Here is a 22,827-nt window from a genome sequence, read left to right on the forward strand (position 1 = left end):
GGGAAATGGAATGTTGGCCTTCACTGATAATAAATGGGGTATAAAAACGGTGCAGCATGGTAGTAACATTACAGGTGACCTGGATTCAATTCCCATTGCTGCCTGTAAGGAGTCTGTACTTTCCCCCTGTGACCGCATGGATTTCCTCTGGGTGCTCTGGTTTCCACCCACAGTCCAAAGAGGTACTGGTCGGTAGGTTAATTGGTCATTGTAAATTGTCCCGTGATTAGACTATGGCTAAATCAGGGGCTGCTGGGCAGTGTGTTTCAAAGGGCTGTTTTAAACTGTATCTCTAAATAAATAAATTAGAAAAAAAGCATTGTTACGATCACAAAGTACATGCAGATGCTGTGGTCAAATCAACACGTACAATTGTTGAGATCACAACTGGAACACTGCATTCAGACTTTGTTTCCTTATTTATAGAAGTGATAGATTATCATTGGAGGAGTTCAGAGAAAGCTCACTAGGCTAATTGTTGGCATGAGGAAAGGTTCAGTAGGCTGGGCTTCTATTCATTGATGCTTAGAACAGTAAGAGGTGATCTTATTAAACATATAAGGTTCAGAGAGACAAGTTAAATACTTGAAAAATAGTCCCTTTTGAGGAGAGACCTAGAAACAGGGGCTAGCTTCAGGACAGAAACAACAAATTGAGATTCCAACACTGCAGATGATGGAACCTGGAAACAAAGCAAAATGTTGGGAGTGACCCTTCCTTTGAAGGAAGGGGGTAGGAGAGTGGAGGTTTACCCTTCTCAAGGCTGAACTGTGGGGAGGAATGAGGTGCTAGGCAAAAGACTATATGGATTAAGAAGCTCAATCTGTGGGAATGATCCCGAGTTTCCTATTCCATGTCATTTTAATTCTCAGTCCCACTCCCATTCTGACATCTGTGTGTGGCCTCCTCCACAGATATAGTGAGGCCCAATGTAAACTAGAGGTAAAAATCTTATCTTCTACTTAACAAACACTATGCCAGCCTTTCGATTAAGCACTGAAATCTACAATTTCAGGTAACACTTCTCTCAGTTCCTGGCTTTAAGTTTTTTTTTAGGTGTCATACCAGATCATACGGTTGTTGAACCAGTGGGGAGCATCTAGGTTGTGGTGCATAGTGCATCATAATTTCATGGCTCTATAGGTTATAAGGTAACTTTTCACTTCTCAGTGTCTGGATGTGATTGTGCCACTAATCTGATTTGATATGTTAGAGCTTCCATTTGCAATTCCAATAAATTCTGAGCTCTTTTCAAGCAGCAGCTCTTAGACCCATTGGAAGCTAAGAATCATGAGCCAAAGTTGCAATACAGGACACCATGAGTGCTTTTCTTCAAAATCACCCAACTGACAGGCTAATCACATTCACACGCGATGTAATAACTTAATGGCAACTCTGTAGCCCTGTCACATCTAAGCGCGAACGAAGGAGAGGAGCAGGCTCCAAGAGCAAGGTGCCAGAAGTGGAAAATCCAATACACTCAGTGGCCACTTCATTTGGTACACCTGTACAACCTGCTCATTCATGCAAATATCTAATCAGCTAATCATGTGTTGAAACTCAAGTATAAACACATACACAGTCAAGAGGTTCAGCTGTTGTACAGACCAAGCATCAGAATGAGGAAGAAATGTGATCTAAGTGACTTTGACTGTGTAATGATTGTTGATACCAGATGGATTTGTTTGAGTACCTCAGAAACCACTGGCTTCTTGGGACTTTCACACTCAACAGTCTCTAGAGCTCATAGAGAATGGTGCACAAAGAAAAAAAAAATCCAGTGAGTGGCATTTCCGTGGGCAAAAACTCCTTGTTAATGAGAAAGGTCAGAGGAGAATGACTAAACTGGTTCAAGCTGACAAGAATTCATCTGCAATTCATCTCCCTCTAATGATGTTCCCATGGACAGTGTGATTAGCCAACATCTATCCCTATATGGCATTGAAAGCAGCTGTGTCACCTGGACAACTTGTGTCTCATTGCTCTCACAGATATTCACTTTATGCTCCTTATCCCTCCCAGTCTTAGCAACTTCAGACAAGTTTGTTTCCTCACTTTCCCAGCTTTGATGAAGATTCACTGATTTGCTGTCTCTTTCTCTCCACAAATGCAACTAGATTTACCAATTACATTTAGTATTTTCTGTTCTTATTTTAGTACTTCCAAGTAGATGCAGTAGCCTGAAGTACTTGCAATCAAGTTCAGTTAGAAGGTCCAGGAAGAGGAAATCCATCTCAATTTTCTCGAGATCCCAGCATTCTGCCTTTGAAATAGATTTCCATTTCTTCATTCTCACTGGATATAAATGTTGGTATTACCTCCCTTTCAGAACTGAGAGAGCAGCTTTATCAGAAAATCTTCAGTGTTTCAAGTTGACTCACCATCAACTTCCCAAGGACAACTGGAGACGGGGAACAAATGCTCCCCTTATTGGCAACACCAAACACTTGCCTGATGTGATCCCTTTTATCTGCATGTTTAACTGTGCTGTAGTTTAGGAATAAAGGATTTTCTTAGAGCAGGTGTAAAAGGTCCAGCTGGTCAGAGTTAATGAACAGTCACTGATCAGCAGCGCAGAGAACAGGAAGTGAGCTTTCTCAATACTGAAACCTCAGTAGGACAGCATCCAAATTTGACTAATGGAAAAACACAGAGCTGTATAATAGAAAACAGAATGTGGGTCAACAGCTGACCTTATTTTCACCAATGATCTCTTGAGGAAGGGAGTGTTCACCACGGGAAAGCACTCATCTCCACTACCAAATGACATGCCAGGAAACAAGTTCACAAGGCAATTGAACAAAAGGAAATCTGGAACGTCAGAGTGTATTTGCTCACCATAGAAACTGGCAATTGAATTTTCAGAACAATTTTTTCCTCCACCACAGCTTTCCTGAACGTCTTTGGTTAAGATACTCAATTACATAAACATTACTCAAATGATTTCAGACAGTGAATATTGCAAACAGTTTGGATGTCGGGTATCTATCCTCAAAGATACAATATCTGAAAACCTGCAATAGACTAGTTGACTCGTAAGAACATTTGTGCTCGCAAAAGCAGGTTATATAGCCCTCTGTACCTGCTTCAAGTTCAAGATCATTCAACCATATACGTGTATACTGCCAAACAGTACACAAAAGAAGCCATTTCCCACCCTAATTGTCCTAATACTAAGGTAACTCCTGCCAAGTGATAGTGGGTCAAAGATATTGTTGGATGGATGGGTTGAAGGGAGGCCTCAATGATCCTCTCAGCAGTCCTCACAATCTTTTGTTAGGTTTTGCAGTCAGATACTTTGCAATCCTGTACCAGATGGTGATGCAGTTGGTTAGGACACTCAATGGTGGTCCTGTAAAAATGAGTTAGAATAGGCGTGGGGGCTCACTCGTCTCAATCTCCTCAGGAAGTGAAGATTCTGCTGTGCTTTCTTGACACGGTGTTGAGGGATCAGAGAAAACATAGAAAACCTACAGCACAATACAGGTGCTTCGGCCCACAAAGCTGTGCCGAACATGTCCTTACCTTAGAAATTACCTAGGGTCACCCATAGCCCTCTATTTTTCTGAGCTCCATGTGCATGTCCAGGAGTCTCTTAAATACCTTATTGTATCTACCTCCACCACCGTCGCTTGAAGCCCATTCCATGCACTCACCAGTCTCTGTGTAAAAAAACTTACACCTGACATCTCCTCTTTACCTACTTCCAAGCACCTTAAAACTGTGCCTTCTCGTGCTAGCCATTCCACCTCTGGGAAAAAGCCTCTGACTATCCACACGATCAATGTCTCTCATCATCTTATACACCTCTATCAGGTCTCCTCTCATCCTCTGTTGCTCCAAGTAAAAAAGGCTGAGTTCACTCAACCTATTCTCATAAGGCATGCTCCGCAATCCAGGCAACATCCTTGTAAATCTCCTCTGCACATCCTTCCTATAGTGAGGCGACCAGAACTGAGCACAGTACTCCAAGTGGGGTCTGACCAGGGTCCTATATAGCCGCAACATTACCTCCCGGCTCCTAAACTCAATCCCAGAAATGATGAAGGTCAATGCACCGTATGCCTTCTTAACCACAGAGTCAACGTGCGCAGCAGCTTTGACTGTCCTATGGACTCAGACCCCAAGATCCCTCTGATCCTCCACACTGCCAAGAGTCTTACCATTAATACTATATTCTGTCATCATATTTGACCTACCAAAATGAACCACCTCACACTTATCTGGGTTGAACTCCATCGGCCAGTTCTTAGCCCAGTTTTGCATCCTATCAATGTCCCAGGTGTATTGAGCTGCAGCTCCTGAGGGACCGAGTTAGGGAACGGGAGATGCAGTTCAATGGTCAGGGAGAGTAAGGAGGTGATAGAAAGGAGTTATAGGCAGGTGGTCACACCGGGGCCACGGGAGACAGACAGGTGGGTCACAGTCAGGAGGGGGAAGGGGAAGAGTCAGGTACTAGAGAGTACCCCTTGAGAATAAGTACTCCTGTTTGAGTACTGTTGGGGGGGGACAACCTACCTGGGGGAAGTGGCAATGGCCGTGCCTCTGGCACAGAGTCTGACACTGGCTCAGAAGGATAGGGAAAGGAAGAGAAAGGCAGTAGTGTTAGGGGACTCTAACACTACTTAGGGGATAGCTAGGGGGTCAGACAGGCAATTCTGTGGATGCAGGAAAGAAACTTGGATGGTAGTTTGCCTCCCAGGTGCCAGGATGTTTCGGATCGCATCCAAGATATCCTGCGGTGGGAGGGAGAAAAGCCAGAGGTCGTGGTACATATTGGTAGCAATGACATAGGTAGGAATAGGGAAGAGGTCCTGAAAAAGGACTACAGGAAGTTAGGAAGGAAGTTGAGAAGCAGGACTGCAAAGGTTGTAATCTCAGGAAAACTGCCTGTGCCATGTGACAGTGAGAATAGGATGAGATGGAGGATAAATGCGTGGCTGAGGGATTGGACAGGGATTCAGATTTCCAGATCATTGGGACCTCTTTTGGGGCAAGTGTGACCTGTATAAAAAGGACGGGTTGCACTTGAATCCCAGGGGGACCAATATCCTGGCAGGGAGGTTTGCTAAGGCTACTGGGAGAGTTTAAACTAGAATTGTTGGGGGGTGGGAACTGAACTGAAGAGACTGGGGAAGAGGAGGTTGGCTTACAAATAGAGACAGCTTGTAGACAGTGCAAGAGGGAGGATAGGCAGGTGATAGAGAAGGGACGCGCTCAGACCAAAGGTTTGAGATGCGTCTATTTTAACGCAACCAGTGTTGTGAACAAAGCAGATGAGCTTAGAGTGTGGATCGGTACTTGGAGATATGATGTGGTGTCCATTACAGAGACTTGGATGGCTCAGGGACGGGAATGGTTACTTCAAGTGCCGGGTTTTAGATGTTTCAGGAAGGATAGGGAGGGAAGCAAAAGAGGTGGGAGCATGGCACTGTTGATCAGAGATAGTGTCAAGGCTGCAGAAGAGGTAGACGCCATGGAGGGATTGTCTATGGAGTCTCTGTGGGTGGAGGTTAGGAACAGGAAGGGGTCAATAACTTTACTGGCTGTTTTTTATAGGCCGCCCAATAGTAACAGGGATATCGAGGAGCAGATAGGGAAACAGATCCTGGAAAGGTGTAATAATAACAGAGTTGTTGTGATGGGAGATTTTAATTTCCCAATTATCGACTGGCATCTCCCTAGATCATGGGGTTTAGATGGGGTGGGGTTTGTTAAGTGTGTTCAGGAAGGTTTCTTGACACAGTATGTAGATAAGCCTACAAGAGGAGAGGCTGTACTTAATTTGGTATTGGGAAATGAACCAGGTCAGGTGTCAGATCTCTCAGTGGAAGAGCATCTTGAAGATAGTGATCATAATTCCATCTCCTTTACAATAGCATTGGAGGGATAGGAACAGACAAGTTAGAAAAGCGTTTAATTGGAGTAAGGGGAATTAGGAGGCTATCAGGCAGGAAATTGGAGGCTTAAATTGGAAGCAGATGTTCTCAGGGAAAGTATGGAAGAAATGTGGCAAATATTCAGGGGATATTTGTGTGGAGTTCTGTATAGATATGTTCTAATGAGACAGGGAAGTTATGGTAGGGTACAGGAACCGTGGTGTACAAAGACTGTAATAAATCTAGTCAAGAAGAAAAGAAACGCTTACAAAAGGTTCGGAGAGCTAGGTAATGTTAGAGATCTAGAAGATTATAAGGCTAATAGGAAGGAGCTTAAGAAGGAAATTAGGAGAGCCAGAAGGGGCCATGAGAAGGCCTTGGCGGGCAGGATTAAGGAAAACCCCAATGGCATTCTACAAGTATGTGAATAACAGGAGAATAAGACGTGCAAGAATAGGACCTATCAAGTGTGACAGTGGGAAAATGTGTATGGAACTGGAGGAAATAGCAGAGATACTTAATGAATACTTTACTTCGGTATTCACTATGGAAAAGGATTTTGGTGATTATAGTGATGACTTTCAGCAGACTGAAAAGCTTGAGCATGTAGATATTAAGAAAGAGGATGTGCTGGAGGTTTTGGAAAGCATCAAGTTGGATAAGTCACTGGAACCGGATGAGATGCACCCCAGACTACCGTATGGAGGCGAGGGAGGAGATTGCTGAGCCTCTGGTGATGATCTTTTCATCATCAATGGGGGTGGGAGAGGTTCTGGAGGATTGGAGGGTTGCAGATGTTGTTTCTTTATTCAAGATAGAGAGTAGAGATAGCCCAGGAAATTATAGACTACTGAGTCTTACCTCAGTGGTTGGTAAGTTGATGGAGAAGATCCTGAGAGGCAGGATTTATGAACATTTGGAGAGGTATAATATGATTAGGAGTAGTCAGCATGGCTTTGTCAAGGGCAGGTCGTGCCTTACAATCCTGATTGAAATTTTTGAGGATGTGACTAAACATACTGATGAAGGAAAAGCAGTAGATGTAGTGTATATGGATTTCAGCAAGGCATTTGATAAAGTACCCCATGCAAGGCTTATTGAGAAAGTAAAGAGGCATGGGATCCAAGGGGACATTGCTTTGTGGATCCGGAGCTGGCTTGCCCACAGAAGGCAAAGAGTGGTTGTGGATGGGTAATATTCTGCATGGAGGTCAGTCACCAGTGGAGTGCCTCAGGGATCTGTTCTAGGACCCTTACTCTTCGTGATTTTTATAAATGACCTGGATGAGGAAGTGGAGGGATGGGTTAGTAAGTTTGCTGATGACCCAAAGGTTGGAAGTGTTGTGGATAGTGTGGAGGACTGTCAGAGGTTACAACAGGTCATTGATAGGATGCAAAACTGGGCTGAGAAGTGGCAGATGGAGTTCAACCCAGATAAGTGTGAAGTGGTTCATTTTGGTAGGTCAAATATGATGGCAGAATATAGTATTAATGGTAAGACTTTTAGCAGTGTGGAGTATCAGAGGGATCTTGGAGTCCGAGTCCATAGGACGCTCAAAGCAGCTGTGCAGGTTGACTCTGTGGTTAAGAAGGCGTACGGTATATTGGTCTTCATCAATCGTGGAATTGAATTTAGGAGCCAAGAGGTAATGTTGCAGCTATATAGTACCCTGGTCAGACCCCACTTGGGAGTACTGTGCTCAGTTCTGGTCACCTCACTACAGGAAGGATGTGGAAGCCATAGAAACGGTACAGAGGAGATTTACAAGGATGTTGCCTGGTTTGGGGAGCACGCCTTATGAGAATAGGTTGAGTGAACTTGGCCTTTTCTCACCTTGGAGCGACGGAGGATGAAAGGTGACCTGATGGAGGCATATAGGATGATGACATTGATCATGTGGATTCCCAGGGCTGAAATGGTTGCCACAAGAGGACACAGGTTTAAGGTGCTGGAGAGCAGGTACAGAGGAGATGTCAGGGGTAGGTATTTTGCTCAGAGAGTGGTGAGTGCGTGGAATGGGCTGCCGGCAATGGTGGTGGAGGGCTGGCCCCCTCACTGCAGTTTGCATACTGTCCCAACTGCTCAACAGATGACGCCATTGCCATCACCCTCCACCTGGCCCTAACCCACCTGGACAAAAAAGACACATACGTTTGAATGCTGTTCATAGACTTCAGTTCAGCATTCAACACAATCATCCCTCAGAAACTGACTGGAAAGCTGAGCCTACTGGGCCTGAACACTTCCCTCTGCAACTGGATCCTAGACTTCCTAACTGGGAGAACTCAGTTAGTCCGGATCGGAGGTAGCATCTCCAACACCATCATCCTGAGTACGGGGGCCCCCCCAGGGCTGTGTGCTCAGTCCACTGCTGTTCACTCTGCTGACCCATGACTGTGCTGCAACACACAGCTCGAACCACATCATCAAGTTCGTCGATGACACAACCGTGGTGGGTCTCATCAGCAAGAACGACGAGTCAGCTTACAGAGAGGAGGTGTAGCAGCTAACAGACTGGTGCAAAGACAAAAACCTGTCTCTGAATGTGAACAAAACAAAACAGATGGTTGTTGACTTCAGGAGGCACGGAGCGACAACTCCCCACTGAACATCAACGGCTCCTCGGTAGAAATCGTAAAGAGCACCAAATTTCTTGGTGTTCACCTGGCGGAGAATCTCACCTGGTCCCTCAACACCAGCTCCATAGCAAAGAAAGCCCAGCAGCATCTTTACTTTCTGCAAAGGCTGAGGAAAGTCCATCTCCCACCCCCCATCCTCATCACATTCTACAGGGGTTGTACTAAGAGCATCCTGAGCAGCTGCATCACTGCCAGGTTCAGAAATTGCACCATCTCGGATCGCAAGACCCTGCAGCGGATAGTGAGGTCAGCTGAGAAGACCATCAGGGTCTCTCCTCCCGCCATTATAGACATTTACACTACACGCTGCATCCATAAAGCGAACAGCATTATGAAGGACCCCACGCACCCCTCATACAAACTCTTCACCCTCCTGCCATCTGGGAAAAGGCACCGGAGCATTCGGGCTCTCACAACCAGACTATGTAACAGTTTCTTCCCCCAAGCTATCAGACTCCTCAATACCCAGAGCCTGGACTGACACCAACTTACTGCCCTCTATTGTGCTAATTATCTTGCTTATTATTTATTGTAATGCCTGCACTGTTTTGTGCACTTTATGCAGTCCTGGGTAGGTCTGTACTCTAGCGTAGTTTTTTCTGTGCTGTTTTCACATAGTTCAGTGCAGTTGTGTTTTGGTACTGTTTCATGTAGCACCATGGTCCTGAAAAACTTTCTTGTTTTTACTGTGTACTGTACCAGCAGTTATGGTTGAAATGACAATTAAAAAGCCACTTGACTTGACTTGGATACGATAGGGTCTTTTAAAAGACTTTTAGATAGGTACATGGAGCTTAGTAAAATAGAGGGCTATAGGTAAGGCTAGTAAGTTCTAAGGTAGGGACATGTATGGCAAAACTTTGTGGGCCAAAGGGCCTGTATTGTGCTGTAGGTTTTCTATGTTTCTATGTCCCGTTGTAACCTCTGACAGCCCTCCACACTATCCACAACACCTCCAACCTTTGTGTCATCAGCAAACTTACTAACCCATCCCTTCACTTCCTCATCCAGGTCATTTATAAAGAACCACGAACAGTAAGGGTCCCAGAACAGATCCCTGAGGCACTCCACTGGTGACCAACCTCCAGAATATGACCCCTCTACAACCACTCTTTGCTTTCTGTTGGCAAGCCAGTTCTGGATCCACAAAGCAATGTCCCCTTGGATCCCATGCCTCTTTACTTTCTCCATAAGCCTTGCATGGGGTACCTTGTCAAATGCCTTGCTGAAATCCATATACACTACATCTACTGCTCTACCTTCATCAATGTGTTTAGTCACATCCTCAAAAAATTCAATCAGACTTGTAAGGCACAACCTGCCTTTCACAAAGCCATGCTGACTATTCCTAATCATATTATGCCTCTCCAAATGTTCATAAATCCTGCCTCTCAGGATCTTCTCCATCAACTTAGCAACCACTGAAGTAAGACTCATTAGTCTATAATTTCCTGGGCTATCTCTACTTCCTTTCTTAAATAATGGAACAACATCCACAATCCTACAATTCTCAAGAACCTCTCCTGTCCCCATTGATGATGCAAAGATCAGTGCCAGAGGCTCAGCAATCTCCTCCCTCACCCCCCACAGTAGCCTGGGGTACATCTGATCTGGTTCCGGACTAGGTAATAAAGTCTGAATTTGGTGCTCTTAACTCTCTCCATGGAGGAACCGTTTACCATCTCATTGCCATGGATAAAGCCAACGATTGTTGTGTCATCAGTAAACTTGATGATTCAATTTAAACTGGATCTTGCACTACAGTCATGCATCAGCAGAAGTGCTAAGCACGCAGCCCTGGGGGGTACTGGTGCTCAGTGTGCTGGGGCTAGAGATGTAGCTGTGAATATGAACTGACTTTGGTCTTTCTGTCAGTAAGTCTAAGATCTAGTTACAGAGAGACCCATTTTCCCTACCACCCTCTGAGGGAGGATCATATTAAATAGTGAGCTGAATTCGATAAACAGCATCCTGGTGTATGAGGCACCATTTTCTAGTACCGAATGAACTGCAGAGACTATGGCATCATCAGTAGACTGATTTGAGTGATAAGCAAACTGGAAAGTGTCCTTTGTAGTAAGAAGTCAGTGTAGTCGTATGATGCTATTAGCACTCAGGCCGGTGTGCGTTCTTCCTGTGAGTGTGTGCATTTCCTCTGGGTGCTCCAGTTTCCTTCCACAGTCCAAAAATGTACTGTTTAGTAGGTTAATTAACCTGTGATTAGACTAGGGTTAAGGGTGGGTTGCTGGGTGGCACAGCTCATTGGGTCCAGAAAGTCTGTTCCACTGAGTATTTCTAAGTAAATAAATAGATGGGATTTAATGCGAACCATGATCAGTCTCTCAAAGCACTTCATTATTGTTGAAGTCAGTGCTACTGAACAGTAGTTGTTAAGGCAGGTTACTGTTGTCCTCATTAAGATATATACGTTGAGGCAGATTACCATTGCCTTTTTGGACACCAGGATGATGGTGTTGGCCTTGAAGCTTGTGGGGACAGAGGACTATTTCAGAGAGATGTTGAAGAACCCTGATAACTGGGCTCCACAGTCTCTAAGTACCTGACACGGCATGTTGGAATGTTATTAGACCCTACAGCTTTAAGTGGATTGACTCTGGCTAGGATTTTCTACTGCAGCCAGACAGAGTTCCCTCTCCTCCGTTGTTGGGGGGGGGGGGGGAGGGTTTGGCCCTTCTTCGTGGGCACAGAATATTCAGACCCATGGATTGTGGATTGTAACATAAAGTAAAAATCTGCTAACACTGGAAATCTAGAACATTAACTCTAGTTCTCTGTTCAAAGATGCTGCTTGACCATCATTTCCTGTTTTTTTCCATTTTAGTCAGCAGTTGGCCAAGGTACATTAACCCTAATTCCACTGAATATAAACAAAAAATTCAATTGCAGATATATTAATGAAGATTATATTCAGTAAGAAGAAAAGCATTTTAAGTACAAAAACAATAATCAAAACAACTAAATGTTGGCTATGAAAACTTACATTCTTTTTTGTAGCAAATATCCTAACAGCTAAGAATTATCATTATGACTAATTGACCAAGCATGACCACTAAATGAACATGCATTTAGGAACTCCTTAATATAAACCATCATTGAGCAGAACTGGCCGCAGCTCACAGTGAGATTCACAAAGCCTTTAGTCTAGCACAGCCATTAAAATTAATTATTCTCGCTCAACTGGTCACTACAAAACACTAATAAATTGAAAGTACTCATTTAATTTGTAAGGATGCCCTTCCACTTTTCCTTAATAACACAAGGACAAAACCAGAAGAGATCATCCAGTCCTTTGTGCCTTCTCCGCAACTCAACAAAATCACAGTGAACTTCGATCTTAGTATCACTTTCCTGTCCTCACCATACATAACCTCATGAACCCCTTAAGATCCAAAAACTATCAATTGGTGTTCTAAAGGCAATTAGTAACTGAACATCCACAAGTCTCTTGGAAAGAGAGTTCCAAAGACTCCCCATCCTCTGGGTGAAGAAATTTCTTCACATCTGTCTTGAATACCTGACCCTTTATGTTTTGACTAATGACCCCCTAACCTGGGGGGAACATCATCTGTTTCTACCTATTAAACTCTGTTAGTATTGCTCTTTTGCCCTTGAGAGGTGGTGCTCAATTGCCTCCTTGAACTGTTGCAGTAACCTGGGAAAGGTATTCCCATACAGTGCACTTAAGGGGCTTCAAAATGAAAGCTGGGATTTAAATGCATCAATGATGAAAGACTAGTGATGTATTTCCAAGTCAGAATTTTGTGTGACTTGGAGTGGACCTTGCAGGCAGAGATACTGCTACGTTTCTGCTGCCTATGTCCTTCTTACTTGTAGAAGTCACAAATTCTGGAGGTGCTGGCTAAGTAGTCTTAGTAACTAATTGTAATGGGATCGTAGTGCAGTCATGGAATGCTGGTGATTAAGGAGGAAATGAAGGTTTAGGGACATTAAAAGGTACCAAGCCAACTGGCTGCTTTATCTTTGATAGTGTTGAGCTTAAGAGATATTGATGCTGCAGTCATTTATGCAAGTGGTGGGCATACCATCATGTTCCTGACTTCTGCCCTGCAAAATGATTCAAGTGCTTTCACTTGTCAAAAAATTAAGTCACTAGACAAAGGACACACAAGTCTGATCAATTTTTATGGCCACACTACTTATGTGACTAGTCTATCTGAGCTTCTGGTCAACATGGTCCCGAGGACATTGGGCATTTGTCAATAGTAATGCCGTTAACCATCAGTGATTAGATTCTCTCTTGTTGAGGATGATCATTGCCTGGCACTTCTGCGGTGCAAATGTAACTTGCTACTTATCAGTCATCCTCATGTACACTTAAGAGGGTTGGCAGGGGATGGGGGGAATTGAAATATATGTTTAAGATCATGCAATTCTCAGACTGGGAACTAACAGTCGAATGGGTAAAGGACTTTCAGAATGGTAGGAGAGAGTAAGGAAATGCAAGTAGGATAGTGAGTTGAACAAATGTCAAGTGTTTTGACATTGAGCCAAAGAAAGCAGAAGTGGAACTGCATGGGATTTGAAAGTGAAGATTGAACAAACTGAGGCAACTCCCCCAAACTACGCCCCTTTAGGGAGGAAACTACAGCTTCAATTGTCTTATCTCTCTCAATTAAAGGTTTCTGGTTCCCAGATTGATTACAAAACATAGTTTCTTTTGGTTTTGAAATTTGTGATTAAATGCTTGAAAAAACTTCCCTTGACCAACACCCTTGAATGAATAGAAATATACACCGCACCCCTTTCACAGGGTCACACGGACACGACTATGAAAACCCAGATCAAGGGCTTCCGATTGTACCGCAGATAAAACTGGTGATACTGGTCCCATGTTGTCGTTGGCTTGAGTTTGCACATCTATATCCATGTTTTCCACTGCAGTTCATATCTTTATCTCTTCTAGGAAAATAAAAGTGCAGATGCTTCTAGGTTCAAATACAGATGTCCATTCATTTTAAATTCCTCTCTATCTCTTTTCATGTCATCAAATCTCTGATAATGTCAACGGTTTAGGTGAGGTTAGAAATTAGTTTATGAATGCAAGACAAAAGCATGTATTATGAGAGCTCTACTAAGGCTACATAGGTGGAACTGAGGAATAAGAAAGGGATGATCATGTTAATAGGATTATATTACAGACCACCCAATAGTCAGCAGGATTTAGAAGAGAAAATTTGTATATAGTTTGCAGACTGTTGCAAAAAATAAAAGGTTGTGAAAGTAGGTGATTTTAACATTCTACATATTGATTGGGACTCCTGTACTGTAAAAAGGCTAGATGGGATAGAGTTTGTCAAAAGTGTTCAGGCAAATTTCCTTACTCAATACACAGAGGTGCCAATTAGAGAGAGTGCAATACTAGATTTCCTAAAAGGGAATGAGACAGTGCAGGTAACAGAAGTTTGTGTACTGAAACACTTTGCATCCAGTGATCATACCACCATTAGTTTTAAAGTATCAGATAGGACCTGGCAAGTGTGGATTGGGATAGGTTGTTTTCTGGCAAAGGTGTATTTGGTAAATAGGAGGCCTTCAAAAGTGTAATTTTGAGACAGAGTTTGTATGTTCCTGTCAGAATAAAAGGCAAGGAAAAGGTTTACGGAATCTTGTTTTCAAGAGATACTGAGGCCCTGGTTAAGAAGAAGGAAATGCATAGCAGCTAAAGGCAGGAAGGAACAAATGAGAACATGAGAATACGGAAATGTAAGGTAACACTTGAGAGGAAAATCAGGAAGGCTTAAAGAAGGCATGAGGTTGCTCTAGCAGACAAGGTGAAGGAGAACCCAAGGAGTTCTACAGATTATACTAAGAGCAAAAGGATTGCAAGTGCAAAATTGGTCCTCTTGAAGATCAGAGTGGTTATCTATGATGGAGCTCTAGATGGATCTATGATGGGGAGGGGGGGGGGAGAGATCTTAAATGGATTTTTTGCATCTGTATTTACTCGAGAGACAGATACAGAGTCTACAGAAATGAGGCACAACAGCAGTGACTGTATACAAATGACAGAAGAGGAGATGTTTGCCATCTTGAGGCAAATTAGGGTGGATAAATTGCCAGGTCCTGACAAGGTGTCCCCTCGGACCTTGTGGGAAGCTAGTGCAGAAATTGCAGGGTCCCTAGCAGAGATGTTTAAAACCTCCTTAGCAACTAGTAAGGTGCCAGAGGATTGGAGGATAGTTAGTCTTGTTCTGTTGTTTAAAAAAAGCTCTAAGAATAAGCCGTGATGTTATAGACCAATGCATGGTAGGTCATATCTAACCAATCTTATAGAGTTTTTCAAGGAAGTTACCAGGTAAGTTGATGAAGGGAAGGTAATGGATGTTGTCTACAAGGACTTTAACAAGGTCATTGACAACATCCCGCATCGGATGTTGGTCAAGAAGATTCAGTTGCTTGACATTCAGGATGAGCTAGTTATCTGCATTAGATATTGGCTTTAGAGAAGAAGCCAGAGAGTGGAAGCAGGTGGTTGCATCTCTGACTGGAGGCCTATAACTACTGGTGTGCCACAGGGATCATTACTGGATCTGTTGTTGTTTGTCATCTATACCAACGATCTGGATGATATTGTGTTAAACCAAGCAGTGGTGAGCGAGGAAGGCTATCAAAGCTTGCAGTGGGATCTGGACCAGTTGGATCCAGACAGAGTGGTCAGCAGCACTGGGGCTCCATAGGGGACTGTCTTGTCTCCCTTTCTCTTCACCATCTACATCTCGGACTTCAATTACAACACAGAGTCTTGCCATCTTCAGAAGTTTTCTGATGACTCTGCCATAGTTGGATGCATCAGTAAGGAAGATGAGGCTGAATACAGGGCTACGGTGGGAAACTTTGTCACATGGTGCGAGCAGAATCAGCTGCAGCTTAATGTGAAAAAGACTAAGGAGCTGGTGGTGGACCTAAGGAGGGATAAGGCCCCGGTGACCCGTTTCCATCCAAGGGGTCAGTGTGGACATAGTGGAGGATTACTAATACCTGGGGATACGAATGGACAATAAACTGGACTGGTCAAAGAACACTGAGGCTGTCTACAAGAAAGGTCAGAGCCATCTCTATTTCCTGAGGAGACTGAGGTCCTTTAACATCTGCCGGACGATGCTGAAGATGTTCTATGAGTCTGTGGTGGCCAGTGCTATCAATTTTGCTGTTGTGTGCTGGGGCAGCAGGCTGAGGGTAGCAGACATCAACAGAACCAACAAACTCATTCGTAAGGCCAGTGATGTTGTGGGAGTGGAACTGGACTCTCTGATGGTGGTGTCTGAAATGAGGATGCTGTCCAAGTTGCATGCCATCTTGGACAATGATTCCCATCCACTCCATAATGTACTGATTAGGCACAGGTGTACATTCAGCCAGAGACTCATTCCACTGAGATGCAACACTGAGCATCATAGGAAGTCATTCCTCCCCGTGACCATCAAACTTTACAACTCCTCCCTCGGAGTGTCAGACACCCTGAGCCAATAGGCTCGTCCTGGACTTTATTTCCTCTTGGCATGATTAACTTACTATTATTTAATTATTTATGGTTTTATATTGCTGTATTTCTGCACTATTCTTGGTTGGTGCAGCTGTAATGAAACCCAATTTCCCTCGGGATCAATAAAGTATGTCTGTCTGTCTGTTGGTCTGTCTGGAATAATGGGCTAAAAATGGCAGAAGGAATTTAATGCAGAGAAGTGTAAGGTGTTGCACTTTGAGAGGACAAATCAGGGCAAGAGCTACATGGTGATTGGTAGGGCACTGAGGAGTGCAATAGAACAAAATAATCTGGGAATACAGGTCCATAATTCCTTGATAGTGGTGCCACAGACAGATAGGGTCATAAAGAGAGTTTTTGGCACATTGGCCTTCAAAAATCAAAGTACTGAGTACAGGAGTTGGGATGTTATGTTGAAGTTGTATAAGATGTTTTGAGACCTAATTTGGAGTTTTGTGTGGAGTTCTGGTCACCTACCTACAGGAAAAATGTAAAGAAGTTTGAAAGAGTGCAGAGAAAATTTACAAGAATGCTACCTGAGGACTTGAGGACCTAACCTATAGGGAAATGTTGGCTAGGTTAGGACTTCATTCCCTACAGCATAGATGAATGAGAGGTGATTTGATAAAATATTCAAAATTATGAGGGGTATAAATAAAGTAAATTTAAGCAAACTTTTCCCATTGAGATTGGATGAGACTAGAACTAGAGGTCATGAGTTAAGGGTGAAAGGTGAAATATTTAAGGGCACATGAGGGAAGTGTTCTTCACTCAGAGAGTGGTGACAGTGTGGAATGAGCTGTTGGCTGAAGTGCTGGATGTGGGTTTGGTTTCAACGTTTAAGAGAAATTCGCATAGGTACCTGGATGGAAGGTGTATTGGGGGGGGGGGGGGCTATGTCCAGGTGCAAATCAATAGGACTAGTCAGATTAATTGTTCGGCACAGACTAGCTATGGTATGTTCTTTGAGAGGCTCAAATAAACTTTGTATTTTCTGTAATGCCAGTGAAAACAACGTTGTCTTCAACGCTGCACACCAAACTAAGCATGGTGCTTTTAATAAGAGTGGTGCATCTTGGTTAAATTGAACGAGGTACATGCTTAATAATAAAGTGCAGATAGCATTGAGATAATAACCAGAGGACCAGTAAGAGTTGTTCACCTATGCAAGAAAGTCCTTGCTGGCCAATTTGACTTCAGTATCTGACCACTGAAACAGGTTAAATCAGAGATATATGGGATACCACACTTGATCTACGTTGTTGCTGAGCTCACCAATGAATCCAGTGGCATAGTAATAACATACTGAGGTAAGACACCAGAGAAGCTTTGTTGAAACCCCTCAGCCTTACTTCAGAAACAGGCATAAGTAGCGTGACTCATGGAGATTTGGAACTTGTTAATTTTACTTGATTTCATTAATCAATTTCTATTACTTTTATGTATTTTAAATTTATTTTTGACTTCAATAATGTTTACATTTTTACTTTATTTGAAAGTATTTCTGATAGGCTTAAATGTATCTAATTATTAGGAGAACAATTAAAGGCACCTTCCTATTATAATACACTTCTATATATTGCCCACTGCAACTACGACTTTGGTAGAGTACCTGAGGGCTCATCTTCACATACAACCTGCTCCAGCTCACAGGAGGAATTTCGGGTGCAAAAGGTCAACCCTTTGCATCTGGATCAGGTCCAGTAAAATCCAACCAAGCCTGTTTAAGGACTTAGAGTGCCTATAAAAAGTAATCACCCCCCTCCCCATGGAAGTTTTCATGTTTTATTGTTTTACAACATTGAATCACAGGAAATTTAATTTGGCTTTTTTGACACTGATCAATAGAAAAAGACTCTTTTATGTCAAAGTGAAAAGAGATTTCTACAAAGTGATCTAAATTAATAACAAATCTAAAATACAAAATAATTGATTGCATAAATATTCACCCCCTTCAAGTCAGTATTTAGTAGATGCACCTTTGGCAGCAATTACAGTCTTGAGTCTGTGTGGGTAGGTCTCTATCAGCTTTGCACATCTGGACACTGCAATCTTTCCCCATTCTTCTTAACAAAACTGCTCAAGCTCTGTCAGATTGCATGGGGATCATAAGTGAATAGCCCTTTTCAAGTTCAGCCATCAATTCTCAATTGGATTAATGTCTGGACTCTGATTTGACCACTCCAGGACATTAAATTGGTGGTTTAAAGCCATTCCTGTACAGCTTTGGCTTCATGCTTTGAGTCATTGTCTTGGTGGAAAACAACTTTTCTCCCAAGACATAGTTCTCTTGCAGACTGCATCAGGTTTTACTCCAGGATTTCCTTGTATTTTGCTGCATTAATTTTACCTTCTACCTTCACAAGCATACCAAGGCCTGCTGCAGTGAAGCAACACCACAGCAGGATGTGGTCACCACCATACTTCACCAAAGGGATGGTGTGATTTTGATGATGTGCGGTGTTTGGCTTACGCCAAACATAGCATTTAATCTGATGGTCAAAAAGTTCAATTTTGGTTTCAATAGACCATAGAATCTTCTTCCAGCTGACTTCGGAGTGTCCCACATGCCTTCTGGCAAATTCCAGCCAAGATTTCATATGGGTTTTTTTCAACAATGGCTTTCTCGGGGACGTCACGTGATGACGTAGGATCGAGACGCTGGAACCCAGCTCTCCCGTAAAAAGTTAATAAATTAATGTCTAAATGAAGAAAAGTTAGTCAGTATCTTCTAAAAGTTACTTATAAACTACTCCGGACTGTGTCAAGCAATGCCTCAAAGAAGGAAGATGAAGAAAACTAATACCGGGAAGATTACGCAAGTTGGAACAAGAGCGGGGCCCACGTCTGCCGAGGAACCGCGGTCTCAGGTACGTTGTGCCACCGGCGAGGCGGAACAAGAGACCGCGGCAACAATGGCCATTCCTGAAGGGAAGGGTCATCGTGAATTGCGCAAACCCGAAGGACGGAGCATGCGCAAACGGGAGCAACAAGAACTACAAAGCCCAGCTACCACTGCAACTGAAAGTGACAGTGAATCGGAGGGAGAGTCAAATGTCTCGGAAAGATCAGATGAAGAAGAAGCTAAAAGTCCTTCTAGAAATATAGAAAAGACTTTGAGGCAAATAATGCGTAAATTAGACACATTAAAAATAATTAAAAATAATCAAAAAAGACTCGAAAAAAAAATGACCAAAATGGAGATTATGCTTGATAAAATGACAAAGAGACAGGAAAAAATGGAAAAAAGAATTACGGACTTGGAAACTACAACGGAGGACATGGTTGAAAGAATGGACAAAATAGAAAATGAAAATGCTGCTTGGGCATCAGAAAGAAAACAATTTATGGAACAAATTGATAAGCTTGAAAATTTCAGTAGACGAAATAATATTAAAATTGTTGGACTTAAAGAAGATATAGAAGAAGACCCAATAAATTTTTTTCAAAAATGGATCCCTGAAAAGTTGGAAATGGAAGGAGAAATTCCAATTGAGATCGAAAGGGCTCATAGATCCTTAAGGCCAAGACCTCGAGCTGATCAAAACCCACGATCAATTTTGATAAAATGCTTACGATACCAAGACAAAGAAAAGATCCTGAAGGCTGCTGCCCAAAGTGCCAAAAATAGAAACGGGCCATTGATGATAGCAGGAAAACCAGTCCTTTTTTACCCTGATATAAGTCACAACCTGTTGAAGAGGAAGAAGGAATTTAACCCAGTGAAAAAAGCCTTATGGGTAAAGGGTTACAAATTTACAATGCGTCATCCAGCAACACTGATAATTTTTTTGGAGGAAGGAAAAAATTTTTTTCCCGATTATCGAAAAGCGGAGGAGTTTGTACAAGATCTTCCATCTATTCGCTATGAAGATAGACCCAACGAACAGAATTGATGGACATTTATGGATATTATAGAAAAGGGGAGCAAAATTTTAGAAATACTAAATGAGAATGGTATTTCTTTTTTTTTTCTCTTCTTATACATATACGTTTTTGTGTTGCGGGGGGGGGCTGGGGAGCTTTGGATCGGTTACTGCGGGATTCACGTGTGTAATCATGGCGGTTGCCATGACCCGTACAGCAGAGGGGGGTAATGTTGTGTTATTTTTCCACAACATTAGTAGGGGGGTATTTTGTTTTTTTCTTTATATTTTAATTTTCTTCTATCTTTTAGCCTGGATGATTGGTGGGGACACACACATAGCAACACGGAGATTTTTATAAAGATTTCCCAAGATACCATGAAAGTGGAAAGATTAGGTATTATTATAGATTGGAATAATATAATAAAAAAAAATAATGACTAATCTACTAAACTTTTTAAGTTTTAATGTTAATGGGCTTAATGGGCCAGTAAAAAGAAAAAGAATTTTAACATATATTAAAAAAATGAAAACAGATATAGCTTTTTTACAAGAAACTCATTTAACAGACACAGAACACCAGAAATTAAAAAGAGACTGGGTTGGAAATGTTATTGCAGCTTCATTTAATTCAAAGGCGAGAGGAGTTGCAATTTTGGTTAACAAAAATCTACCAATTAAAATACAAAACATATTAATTGATTCGGCGGGGAGATATCTAATTATACACTGTCAAATTTTTTCAGAACTATGGACCCTTATGAACATTTATGCACCAAATGAAAATGATGTAAAATTCATACAGGAGGTCTTTTTGAATTTGGCCAACGCACATGATAAAATATTAATAGGTGGAGATTTTAATTTTTGTCTAGATCCAGCTTTAGATAGATCAACAAAGGTTGTTACAAAATCAAAAGCAGTAAAATTAACTCTATCATTGATGAAAGACTTAAATCTGATTGATATATGGAGAAGAATTAATCCAAAAGAAAGAGATTATTCATTTTATTCAAATAGACATAAAACATACTCAAGGATAGACTTTTTCCTATTATCAACAAATATTCAAGATAGAGTGAAAAATGTGGAATATAAAGCAAGAATACTGTCAGATCATTCTCCTTTAATAATGACAATGATAATGACAGATAAAGAGGAATCAGTTTATAGGTGGAGATTTAATTCAATATTATTAAAACATCAAGACTTTTGTGATTTTATGAAAAAACAGATTCAGTTCTTTTTAGATATAAATTCACATTCAGTTGATGATAAATTTATAGTGTGGGAAGCAATGAAGGCATACTTGAGAGGTCAGATAATAAGTTATACTTCTAAAATTAAGAAGGAATATATGATAGAAATAGATCAATTGGAAAAAGAGATTACGAAATTAGAAAAAGAATCCCAAAGAAATATGACAGAAGAAAAACGAAGACAACTCATTAACAAGAAGTTACAATATAATACGCTCCAAACATATCGAACGGAAAAAGCAATTATGAGAACTAAACAAAGATATTATGAACTAGGTGAAAGATCACATAAAGTTCTTGCATGGCAGCTAAAAACAGACCAGACTTCTAAAACAATAAATGCAATTCGAACAAGAGTAAATAAAATTACTTATAAACCTTTAGAAATTAATGAAGCTTTTAAGAATTTTTACTCTGAGTTGTACAAATCAGAATCACAAAATGACAATGTCAAGATAGAAAGGTTTCTATCACAAATGACTCTTCCAAAATTAAATACGGAAGAACAGAAGGGATTAGATATGCCTTTTACATTGAAAGAGGTCGAAGAAGCCCTAGGATCACTCCAAAGTAATAAATCTCCAGGAGAAGATGGTTTTCCGCCTGAATTCTATAAAAAGTTTAAAGATTTATTAATTCCTCCTCTTATGGAGTTAATACGCCAAGCGGAAAGAACGCATAAACTTCCAGAATCCTTTTCGACAGCCATTTTAATAGTATTGCCAAAAAAAGATGGAGATCCTTTAAAGCCATCATCATATAGACCGATTTCTTTATTAAATACTGATTATAAAATAATAGCAAAAATCTTATCTAATAGATTATCTAAATGCTTACCAAAATTAGTACATATGGATCAAACAGGATTTATTAAAAATAGACAATCAGCAGATAATGTAACTCGCTTATTTAGTATAATTCATTTAGCACAGAAGAGGGAGGAAATGAGCGTGGCAGTTGCTTTAGATGCAGAAAAAGCATTTGATAGATTGGAGTGGGATTTTTTATTTAAGGTATTGGAAAAATACGGATTAGGAGTATCCTTTATAAAATGGATTAAAACCTTAAATACTAATCCCAAAGCTAAAGTAGTGACAAATGGTCAAATTTCAACACCATTTCAGTTAACAAGGTCAACTAGACAAGGTTGTCCATTATCACCTGCTTTATTTGTGTTGGCGATAGAGCCATTAGCTGAACTGATCAGAATGGACCCAGATATTAAGGGTTTTAGAGTTAACCAAGAAGAATACAAGATCAACTTATTTGCTGATGATGTTCTACTTTATCTAACAAACCCATTGCAATCGTTGCGTAAATTATCCTATAGATTAGAAGAATATGGGAAAGTATCAGGTTACAAAATAAATTGGGACAAAAGTGAAATTTTACCTCTTACTAAAGGAGACTATAATCAATGTCGATCAATAACCCAGTTTAGATGGCCGGCAAATGGTATAAAATATTTAGGTATAAGAGTCGATAATGATATAAAGAACATATACAAATTAAATTATTTACCACTATTGAAAAAAATTCAAGAAGATCTTGATAAATGGATGGTATTACCAATAACATTAGTAGGTAGAGTAAATACCATAAAAATGAATATATTCCCTAGATTACAATACTTATTTCAATCACTACCAATACAATTAC

The 22,827-nt window shown here is 41.4% G+C and overlaps 1 protein-coding gene across 10 annotated transcripts in view; it reads right to left on the bottom strand.

The window, feature by feature from the left end:
• Positions 1-22,827, bottom strand: part of arnt2 (aryl-hydrocarbon receptor nuclear translocator 2) — a 383,517-nt gene that overhangs the window by 138,054 nt on the left and 222,636 nt on the right. The gene's annotated exons all lie outside the window — the stretch shown is intronic.

This window comes from Hemitrygon akajei, chromosome 30 (assembly GCF_048418815.1).
Source record: "Hemitrygon akajei chromosome 30, sHemAka1.3, whole genome shotgun sequence".
Classification (NCBI taxonomy): Eukaryota; Metazoa; Chordata; class Chondrichthyes; order Myliobatiformes; family Dasyatidae; genus Hemitrygon; species Hemitrygon akajei.